We start from the raw sequence: 13,019 nt of genomic DNA on the forward strand, positions 1-13,019 counted from the left end.
GTGTACAAGAACACAAGTAAAACAAAATCGGTTTGATTCACTCGAATCAATTCATGAACATTATAGCCACGGTTTGCAAAGATTTCATTCCTTATTATATAAATGTTTAAGTTCATGTACACAACCGATTTTAGAACTTTAACCTTCAAGTATGCAAACGGGTACGCATACTTGAAATACCTTGACCAAGATTAGGTTTCACCAATACGCAAACGGGTACGCGTACTTCCAATCCCAACAGAAATATTCGGACATGAACCTTACACCAGTACACGAACGGTACGCATACTTAGGTTCCCGGATTTCCTAAGCCAACAGGTACGCGTACGGGTACGCATTCTATGGTTCCCGGACATGGATTACATATGTGCAAGAGTACACAACATGTCATATCCAATAATGGTTAAGTGTTCTAAACTTTTATTTCAATCATTGAAACTTTCTTAGAGGATGACAATAGCAGTTTTCACACACTATTAGCATCAAACCAATTTTTAAGTTATTGAAATAATCATAATGAAACATTCCAAGTCTACACCAAATGATTGTATCACACAAACCATGTAAGATGTTAGTCGGTAATCCATCTTTTGACTTGCGTCAAGAATATAAGATGAACTAGGTCGAAGCGAAAGCTTACCTACAGATATTTCGAGAAAAACGTAAGCGAGTTAAACTCAGCTCGAAATCTCAAATGTGTATAATAAAAAACTATATTATAACACGACTTATGTCTCAATATAGGAGATAGAGTAGAAATAGACTTTCCAAGTGATAGATGAGTTTTAGTCTCCGCATACGTTTTGTTGATGAAGTTCCACAAGATCTCCTTAGTAGTTCTTCGTCTTCAAATGATGAATGTCGTGAAGTCTAAGGCTCAACTACACAATCTATGTCCTAGTCCGAGACATCTATAAGTATACTAGAAATCAAGACTTATAGTTTTGATCATTAACTTTGATAAACATGCTTGAGATAGCAACGCATGCGAGTTCGACCGAGCAGTGCTCTAACAATCTCCCCCTTTGTCAATTTTACTGACAAAACTATCAATACATATGGATTACAAAATAAATAAAACTTTGTAGCTTCTCATCCAAATGCTTGATCTCCTTGGAATCTTCAACACGACTCGAAATCTTCGTCACTTCCAAGTACTCCATGATTCTAAATGTGTTCAACTCAGCACCATAGTTGTTGAAGATCCGTAGCGATAATAATGAGAAAACAAATGCTCTCAATCATTGTTATACAATGTCATAGTATCATCCCACAGCATCAAAGTTCAATTTTATCACAACTTTGACAATAATACTATGGTGATATGTATTACTCCCCCTTAGTCAATACTTCATCTCGACATGAATACCACTCCCCCTTACATAATGATCCGTAAACTATATGTATTTGTAGTATGAAACTACACATTAATTCTCCCCCTTTTTGTTAATATAAATTGGCAAAGGTAGGAAAACTAGTGGGATCCTCATGAAATTTTCATAAAGATACTTCATGACCAAAAGAGAATAACATACCAACTTATTTGGATGCAATCATATAGCCGAAGCTAAATGCATTCATCAAGGAGTTTATAAAGATACAAGATAACTCCTACAATATTCCACAGCCTCACTCCCCACAAATATTTGGCGATTAAGCACAAGTTCAAAAAGAACTCTCCCCCATAAAATGTCATTCCCAAAAGAACAACAAGAGCGACCTTACTTTTATGTGAAAAGAAGGATTTCTTTGGACATAATCAAATCACACGAGAACATGAATTTGTATCCAAAAATTACAATTGAATTAGCCGGAAAAATGATAAATTCAACTGGCCATGCTCGACATAAGAAAACTTACGAAGCAACACAGTATATACACAAAGATGTGGATCAAGGAAGGATCAATATTGCCGAATAAACAAAGATTAATTCTATTTTTCATCAATATTTGCGCAATGACATATAATAGACTTAATATTTATAAACAAAAGTTCATCCTATCTTCCATCAATATTAGGCTTAACTTTTGTATGTCAAAAGTTCATTCTATCTTTTATCAATACTTTCATACCGACATATAGAAATAACTTTTGAACAAATATGGGATAGTCAAGGTTCATGGACGTAAACAACATATCCCATAACAATTTGCAATATATGAAACCATAAAGATTAATATTGCAAAAATCATCTTCCAAATAACTTAGAATTTAAATAAATAAATCTAATACATTGAAGATGAAAAGTTGGAAATAGATATGTGTACTCACAATAATGGCTATTCCAAACCCTAGTTATCCTTCTTAAAAAAGACAAGAAATAAATTCTCATAAGAAGTTTCCTAGCAGACAAAAATAAAAAGATCAAGAACAACTCTAAAAACCAAAGAGAGACCATAAGCGATAATCAGAGTTCACGAACGGAACCTTCATGAGTCTCGGGACCATCAAGCTTGTGACAGATACCATCAGCAGTATTGAAAAAGCGGGGGTCTAACAACACCACCCAATATTTCGCTTAGCAATCTGTATGGACTAACTCCAAAATACTTTGCTAGAGAATCAACTAGACAGTCAGACTCAATCTAGATAAAAGTATCTCAAGGAGTTAATATCTCTATCTTGATTTGATTTTTACTCAAGATAAAAACAATAGCGAGTCTTTATCAAATACAAGGAATAACTTGGACGGTACCAAAGACCAATGTCCAAGGATCAATCAATATCAGTCAACAACCAAAGGTTGGATTTCCAATTTATGATCACGAACGCACAACTTGTATTATTTCAATTATATAAAATATAATGCGAAAAATAAATAACACAGACACCAGAAGTTTTGTTAACGAGGAAACCGCAAATGCAGAAAAACCCCGAGACCTAGTCCAGATTGAATACACACTGTATTAAGCCGCTACAGACACTAGCCTACTCCAAGCTAACTTCGGACTGGACTATAGTTGAACCCCAATCAGTCTCCCACCGATCCAAGGTACAGTTATACTCCTACGTCTCTGATCCCAGCAGGATATTGCGCACTTGATTCCCTTAGCTGATCTCACCCACAACCAAGAGTTGCTGCAATCCAAAATCGCAGACTTGATAATAAACAAATCTTTCTCACACAGAAAAGTCTATCAAAGGATAAATCTGTCTCCCACAGATAAACCCTAGGTTTTGTTCCGTCTTAAGATATGAAATCAAGGTGAACATGAACCAATTGATAATCCGGTCTTATATTCCCGAAGAACAGCCTAGATTAATCAATTACCTCTCTACAATCCTTCCTGACTACACAGGCGGTTTGTCGAGGAATCACAAACAGTGAGACAAAGATGTTTGTGACTTCTTTATCTTGCCTATCGGAGAACTCTCACGATCTCAAGCCAATCAAAGATTGTACTCGTAGGATAGAAGATGCAAGATCAGATCACACAACTACGATAAAAGTAGTATCGGTCTGGCTTCACAATCCCAATGAAGTCTTTAAGTCGTTAACCTGGTTTTAGAGAAGAAAACCAAAGGTTAAAGGAGAATCGACTCTAGCGAGCGCATTAGTATCACACAGACGTGTGGGGATTAGTTTTGCACAATGCTAGATGTCTCCTTTATATAACCTTCAAATTAGGGTTTTGCGTTAGTTACAAAGAAATCCATATTCACCGTTAGATGAAAACCTGATTTAGATTCAAGCTAATATTTCTCAACCGTTAGATCGAAAACTTAGCTTGTCACACACACTTGGGTAGACGTTTACTGGGTTTGTGAAAACCATGCCCAAAAGTGTACGTGTATGTTGGTTCAACATAGTAACCCAAAAGGTTAACCATATGAGCATTTCATATTAACCTTGTTCTTCTTCACCATAACTAGTTCAATTGACTCAAATGAACGAGTTAAAGAGTTGTTCAATTGCTATGAGATCTTATTTAACTACACAAGACACAATTGAAACAAAGATGATTCGATTCGATTGAATCGGCTCATGAACTTTATAGCCACGGTTTGCATAAAGCATTCCTTAGTAATTTAAGTTTCATGTTCAGAGCACATATTTAGATCATAACCACTTAAGCTCACAAACAAGTTCGCGGACTTAAGATAACCGGTGGAGTTTTCCAAACTCATCATAAAATCTCGGCAAGGAGACTTTCGCCAGTTCGCGGACTAGGTTCGCGGACTGAGTTCGCGGAATTTCACGCAAACGAGTTGTTGGAAAATCCCAGCAGAAATTCTCGGTCGAGAACTTCCGTCAGTTCGCGGACTGAGTTCGCGGACTGGGTTTGCGGACTTGGCAAATCCAATTCCTCCGGTTTCTCTCAATCAACAAAGTTCGAAAACTTCGGATTAAGGAATACATGGTTATGTAATCTAAACTCTCATTCCAATCATTGAGACATTCTCAGAGGACGTTATATAGCCGTTATTCACAAACCGTTTCACGTCAGAGCAATTCTCAAGGTAATTGAAACTTTTCATGACTTTCGTCACTAGGTGAATATAAACTTGATCAAAGCGAAATGCTTTACCAACACATGATTTCGATATATAGATAGGTGAGATATACTCGGCTTGAAATATAAAATGTGTATAATCCAGTCTATATAGCCTACGACTTTTGTCTCATAATAAGTAGGAGATAGAAGAGATAGACTTTTGAGTGATAGATAAGTTCAAGTCTCCACATACCTTTTTGTTGATGAAGTTTCACGGTTCCTTGAGTAGATCTTCGTCGTTGTATGATGAATCTCCATGAATTCCTTGATCTCAACTACACTTTTCTACCATAGTCCGAGACTTAGCTATGTAGACTAGAAATCAAGACTCATAGTTTTGATCACTAACATTGACAAACATGCTTGAGATAGCAACGCATGCGAGGTCGACCGAGCTATGCTCTAACAATGTCCCCCTTTGTCAATTTTAGTGACAAAACTATTAATACATATGGAATACAAAAAAGATAAGCTTTAGTGGCTCCTATTCCATAGTCTAATCTTCAACGTTCCCTGAAATCTTCGTCCTTCCAAGTACTCCAATGATCCCAAAGGTTGTAAGTTTAGCATCACCGTTGTTGAAGATCCGTAGCTATAACAATGAGATAAATCGAGATTCTCGATCATTATTATACAGTGTCATAGTATTATTATGTAACATCAAAGTCCAATTATATCACGACTTATACAGTGTCATTATTATACCAACTTAATTTAGATGCAATCATAAAGCCGAAGATAAATGCATTCATCAAGGAGTTTTAAGATACAAGATAACCCCTATAAAATTCCACAGCCGCACACCCCGCAAGATATTACCATTAAGCACAAGTTCAAAAGAACTCTCCCCCATTTGATGTCATTCCTGAAAGAACAACAAGAGCGACCTTAATTTCGAAAGAAAAGAAGGATTTTTTAATTGGACACCAAAAACCATAGAAATGATTTTCTATATCCAAAACTCAACCAAATTAATCACAAGAAAACCCATGATTAATTTAATTGGAATACGCAACTAAATCAAACCACAAAAGTGATCAATTTAATTGAAAGTGCTCAACATAAGTAAACTTACGGAGCTACGACTAAAGTAATCATACGGAGATGACTAACTTAATCGTTCACATACTCAACATAAGGAAAACCTTACGGAATATACGACTACATTAACCAATAGAACATGATTTGTATAGCCGTTCATATACTCAACACAATAACTTGTGGAATATATGAAAACTCAACTAGATTAATTACAAGAGAACTTATAATTAATCTAATTGGAATACAAACAACCAAACTAATCACAAAAGTAATTAATTTAATTGTCAAAAGATTTGCTCGACAAAAGAAGACTTTCGGAGCAAACAACTAAATAACCAACCAGGATGATTAATTTAGTTCATAATGCTCAACATATAGCATCTTATGGAACAACCAACAAAGCCAATAAAAATAATCGACTTAGTTGTATCGTGCTCAACATAAGACACACAATGGAGCCTTCACGGTAAAACATAACAAAATGGATCAATGAGGATCAATACCGTGGATAACATACAAGGATCTATTCTATTTTCCATCATAACGACATAATAGACTTTATCTTTGTCAAACAAAAGATTTTATCCTATTTTGCATCAAATACATTACTGCATAGGCATAACTTTTGTAATTGTCAAAAGTCCATTCGTCCTTTCATCAATATTAATACCAATTCACGAATGACTTTACTTTTGATAGCATATGGTACCTTCAAGTTCACGGACGCAAATAATACATATCCCATAATAAAATTGCAATATCACAAAATCATAATGATCAATACTGCAATAACATCATCCTCCAAATTTTTTTAGAATTTAAAAACCAATAAACCTAAAAAATAACATAAGAAGATGAAAACAAAAATAGCTATGTGTAGTCACAATCATCGCTATTGAAAGCACTAGTTATTCTTCCGACTAAACCAAAAAGAAGACATACTAGGCAACAATTCCTTTGAGAAATTCTTTATCATTCCCGAACTCGTTGTTATCGAAAACCATATGGACATAAGGTTCACGGAGATAAGTGTCAATACCCCACGAACTGTCTTGGCTGAAGAGGTCGAATTAGGGTCCTCTGTTTCATAAATGTCCCTTCTTATTTCCTTTAACTCATCAAGAACATCGGAAAACTTCTGAGAGTTGGAAGGAACAACCCTGAGTTTTCTCGTATTCCTTCTTTTTGTTTTCAGGGACTTAGAGACAGGAGATTTTTATTTTTCCTTGATTGAAGACTTAACAATCATGTTGACATCCTTTCCATCTGACGACATAGTGCTTTGAGAACAGTATAAACAACTGGATTTGTGTGATTGAATCACTTAACTCAACAAGAAGTATTATATAGGATGTCAAGAGGAAAAAGAAATGTAGGGTTCGAAACCCATTGACAGGTTCGTATACGCGCAACTCTAAAACCCTATAAAGAGTAGAATTGTCGATAATAACCCTTTCTTTTATTTGATAGAAAAAAAATAACAAAACTAAGAAAAGAAGGAAAAACTCTTCTGAAGCCTGGATCAGCACTCAATCTTGTCTCTTTTCAAACAGGCACATGAGACAAGATTTTCCCAACAACACAATCAAGTTGTGTTGCGATGAACAACGATTTGTCCATCTTTTTCCTCATGGAGGAATCCTCTGATCTTTGTCTATCAAAACGATTTGACCATATTTTCTTTTCAAATGGTCTTATTCTATCCTTGGAAACCAACTTCTTAGACGAAGATAAGATCCTACATACCTCGGAGGTCTTCTGAGCAAGTTTCAGCTTCCTTGCTAAACGATCTTCTCTTCGTTGAAGTTTGTTGGCGTGCCTTATTTGGTGCTTGTATTGTAACACCTTGATAGTTCATGTCCCTTCATCGAACAAAACGAGCACGTCATACTTGGATAGTATTCAGGCATCTGAGATGTGCAAGTAGACAGACATACAGTTGATTCTGAAACATCACTGACAGGGTTTCCAGTTATCGGATTCAAAGAATCTTCCAGCTTGATTGGGTTTCCCTCTTCTCCGAACCCATTGAGGTTGATATATGTATTGCTACAAGTATCAAAATCGATGTTTTCACAAAGAGGCCCTACACTTGATTTCCTATCTTCATCGGAATCATAGGTTTCAGACATTTCATCAAGTGTTACAGCTAGACCTTTGTTCCCAGTGTATTTTCTACGATTTGGGCATTCATTAGCAAAATGGCCAAAACCCTTACACTTAAAGCACTGAGGCATATCCTCGTCATCAGCCTCGTCAGCATCCCTGTTTTTAGGAGGTACGCGACCGTGAGGTTTGTCTGATGACTTAGGTTTGTCTCTTGAAAGACGTTTACTTCTCTTCAACAGAAGATCCCTAAACTGCCTTGTGATCAAGAAGACTGATTTGTCAATATCTTCATCCGAAAAATCATCCTCAGACTGATCTTTCTCAGATACATGAACACTCTTACCTTTGACAAGTAATTTAGTGTTCTTTTGTGCTTTAAAGGCAACATCCTTACCGACTTTGTATGTATGCTCATGGTCAAAGATCTTAAGCTTTCCAACCAAGGTGTTTCTGGAAAGATTATCGAGGTTATTCCCCTCAACGATGGCATGCTTCTTAGACTCGTATCTAGATGGCAGCGATCTGAGAATTTTCATCACAATGTCCTTTTCAGGAATAGTCTTACCCAATGCAAAAGATGCATTAACAATTTCAGACACTTTGTGATTAAACTCATCAAATGTTTCTTCATCTGCCATACGAAGGTTCTCCCAATCGGAATTAAGGTTTTGAAGCCTAGCATCCTTTTCACTAGAGTTGCCTTCAAATACGGTTTCTAAGATATCCCAAGCATCTTTAGTTCTAGTGCAGTTTGTCACATGATGATGAAGATTTGGGGTAATGGCATTTATGATAGCATTCAAACCGTCGGAATTTTGCTTTGCAGCAGTTATCTGAACAACGGTGTATTCACCAATAGGTTTGGGAACGTTTACATCACCGACTGCCACAACGGGAGCATCATAGCCATTAACCACATATACCATGATTGAAAATCACGCGATTGAAGAAAAGATCGCATAGAAATTTTCCACCATAAGTAATTGGAGCCATCGAAGACTGGTGGTACGTTAATAGAGATAGCACCTCGGTCCATAGAGTCAGATCGCTACAAACACAGACTGATGAGTTCTTAATGTGTTTGCCTGCTCTGATACCAATTGAAAAAGCGGGGGTCTAACAACACCACCCAATATTTCGCTTAGCAATCTGTATGGACTAACTCCGAAATACTTTGCTAGAAAATCAACTAGACAGTCATACCCAATCTAGATAAAAGTATCTCAAGGAGTTAATATCTCTCTCTTGATTTGATTTTTACTCAAGCTAAAAACAATAGCGAGTCTTTATCAAATACAAGGAATAACTTGGACGGTACCAAAGACCAATGTCCAAGGATCAATCAATATCAATCAACAACCAAAGGTTGGATTTCCAATTGATGATCACAAATGCACGACCTGTATTATTTCAATTATATAAAATATAATGCGGAAAAGAAATAACACAGACACCAGAAATTTTGTTAACGAAGAAAAGCAAAACCCCGGGACCTAGTCCAGATTGAATACACAGTGTATTAAGCCGTTATAGACACTAGCCTACTCCAAGCTAACTTCGGACTTGACTATAGTTGAACCCCAATCAGTCGCCCACCGATCCAAGGTACAGTTGTACTCCTACGCCTCTAATACCATCAAGATATTGCGCACTTGATTCCCTTAGCTGATCTCACCCACAACCAAGAGTTGCTGCAACCCAAAATCGCAGACTTGATAATAAACAAATCTGTCTCACACAGAAAAGTCTATCAAAGGATAAATCTATCTTCCATAGATAAACTCTAGGTTTTGTTCCGTCTTAAGATATGAAATCAAAGTGAACAGGAACCAATTGATAATCCGGTCTTATATTCCCGAAGAACATCCTAGATTAATCAATTACCTCTCTACAATCCTTCTTGACTATGCAGGCGGTTTGTCGAGGAATCACAAACAGTGAGACGAAGATGTTTGTGACTTCTTTATCTTGCCTATCGGAGAACTCTCACGATATCAAGCCAATCAAAGATTGTACTCGTAGGATTGAAGATGCAAGATCAGATCACACAACTACGATAAAAGTAGTATCGGTCTGGCTTCACAATCCCAATGAAGTCTTTAAGTCGTTAACCTAGTTTTGAAGAAGAAAACCAAAGGTTAAAGGAGAATCGACTCTATCGAGCGCACTAGTATCACACAGACGTGTGGGGATTAGTTTTGCACAATGCTAGATTTCTCCTTTATATAGCCTTCAAATCAGGGTTTTGCCTTAGTTACAAAGCAATCCATATTCACCATTAGATGAAAACCTGATTTAGAGTCAAGCTAATATTTTTCAACTGTTAGATTGAAACTAGCTTATCACACACACTTGGGTGACGTTTACTGGATTTGTGAAAACCATGCCCAAACGTGTACGTGTATGTTGGCTCAACATAGTAACCCAAAAGGTTAACCATATGAGCATTTCATATTAACCTTGTTCTTCTTCACCATAACTAGTTCAATTAACTCAAGTGAACTAGCTAAAGAGTTGTTCAATTGCTATGAGATCTTATGTAACTACACAATACACAATTGAAATAAAGATGATTCGATTCGATTGATTCGGCTCATGAACTTTATAGCCACGGTTTGCATAAAGCATTCCTTAGTAATTTAAGTTTCATGTTCAAAGCACATCTTTAGATCATAACCACTTAGGCTCACAAACAAGTTCGCGGACTTAAGATAACCGGTGGAGTTTTCCAAACTCAGCATAAAATCTCGGCAAGGAGACTTTCGCCAGTTCGCGGACTAGGTTCGCGGACTGAGTTCGCGAACTTTCACGCAAACGAGTTGTTGGAAAATCCCAGCAGAAATTCTCGGTCGAGAACTTCCGTCAGTTCGCGGACTGAGTTCGCGGACTGGGTTTGCGGACTTGGCAAAGCCAATTCCTCCGGTTTATCTCAATCAACAAAGTTCGAAAACTTTGGATTGAGGAATACATGGTTATGTAATCTAAACTCTCATTCCAATCATTGAGACATTTTCATAGGACGTTATATAGCCGTTATTCATAAACCGTTTCACGTCAGAGCAATTCTCAAGGTAATTGAAACTTTTCATGACTTTCGTCACTAGGTGAAGATAAACTTGATCAAAGCGAAACGCTTTACCAACACATGATTTCGAGATATAGATAGGCGAGATATACTCGGCTCGAAATATCAAATGTGTATGATCCAGTCTATATAGCATACGACTTTTGTCTCATAAGAAGTAGGAGATAGAAGAGATAGACTTTTGAGTGATAGATAAGTTCAAGTCTCCACATACCTTTTTGTTGATGAAGTTCCACGGTTTCTTGAGTAGATCTTCGTCGTTGTATGATGAATCGCCATGAAGTCCTTGAGCTCAACTATACTTTTCTATCCTAGTCCGAGACTTAGCTATGTAGACTAGAAATCAAGACTCATAGTTTTGATCACCAACATTGACAAACATGCTTGAGATAGCAACGCATGCGAGGTCGACCGAGTTATTCTCTAACAAGTATCTTTAGAGAAGATATCCTCATTGAGAAGATTCTTAACATGTGACTTCATGAGAACAAGGTCAGAGTTAACCTTTTTTAACTCAGTTCGTAGCATACTAAGATCCTTCACAGAGTTCTCAAGCTTCAGTTGAGTCTTCCCAAGATCAGTGAGAAAACCGTGAATCACTTCAGCAGAGACCATATCAACATTTTCTCGATCTTGATGAGAAAAAGCATAGTAGCATGATGCAATGATGCACGAGATTCGAGTACGTCAGCTTCAAAAAGGGTCATTTTTTTCTTTAAAACGAACTCAAGGTAAACAACATCATCAATAGAATTAGCTGGTAAATCCCAAGAACTTGGAGGAGACCTCATCCTTAAAAAGCAAAACTAGAGATGCGTACTCTCATAGGAGGTTTGGTTTTTATAGGGTTTCACAGGAAACAGAATTTAGGGTTTCCAAGTTTGGTTCGTGCCATGTAAAGTAGGTACACGCACGTACGCAGACTTACCCCCATCGGTAAAAATACCAAAAACAACAAAATTGCAAAAACAAGTTTAGCAAATATTTTCTAGGTGCGTAAATTCACAAAACTCGGTTCACAGATACATTTGTTCTCATAAGAGAAAAATTTAGAGCATAGCAATTTTGACACTTCTTGAGAAATTAAGAACAATACAAAACAAACAAATACTCGTGCAAAAAATGTTTGTAAATGATAAACCATATAAGAACGATAAGAGAGTAGCTGAAGAATCAGAAAAAACTTTTGCCATCAAGTATACCTATTCAACTCTCACTCCACCAGGATTTTCGAGAGTGAGAATCAACCTTGTGATTAATTGGCACAAGTATGAGCCTTGAGCTCTTCAAATGAACGTTGTTTACGATTAATCCTCTTTCTCCTGATCTTTGGAGGAAAATCATTATGATGTGAAAAGTTATCATAAAACTTACTATCATCAAAGTACGATGCATAGTTTTCATTCTTACCCGAACAAGTTTGCCTTGAGGGAATTGACATTCTGATGCGTGTCGTTAATGCAACAAATTAATGAATATATTTCCCACTAATTAACTGGTAATATAGCGGTAATAAGAGATCGTTCCCACAGAGAGTTGTGTAATTGATAGGTTATTTGATCAGCAAGATAAAGTAAATAACAAAGGGGGTTTGGTTGTAAGATAAATAGAAAGACAATAAAGAAAAGATATTATTGAGGAATCCTTCGCAGTTACCAAGTGTTAACAGGATTAGAATACGTATCTATTACTCATAAGAACCATTCATCACCAACCGTAGAATAGCAGCTAGAGCAGTGTTATCCTCAAAGTTCCTTGGGTAACTTGATGCCGAAGCGCTCGCATATCAAGTTCTATCCAACTGAACCACCAAGTAGTAGCGCACTCAAGGTGTAACCCAATCGGAAGCTTTAAGTTATGTGAACTTACGTTGATCCTAGCAGTTAGACTCTTAGCGCAAGGTCCACTTACTAATGTTGTCTTCACACACGATTTCTCCATAGAATCCCTCTGCGAGGTCTCATGTTCTCTACTTGTGTAAGGATTATTCAACAATTACACGGATATCCTAAACCTTTACTAGCAATAGAATGATCAACAGATTAATCTAGCATGCACTCCAAACAATATAATTAATCAATCATAAACCCTAGAAATAGTGAAAACAAACGATGATGATTAAAACTTCAAGTAAATTTGTATTACTAATAAATTCACGCTTAGAAGATTGAATTTATCCTTAATCAACAAAGGATTTAGCTACTCATATTACAAAGAAGATGAAGAATGGTGGTTTCTGATATGCTTTTTTCAATGAAGTTGTAGTAAATATATTCGAAATCTAAGA

Source organism: Papaver somniferum, chromosome 5 (genome assembly GCF_003573695.1).
Source record: "Papaver somniferum cultivar HN1 chromosome 5, ASM357369v1, whole genome shotgun sequence".
NCBI lineage: Eukaryota > Viridiplantae > Streptophyta > Magnoliopsida > Ranunculales > Papaveraceae > Papaver > Papaver somniferum.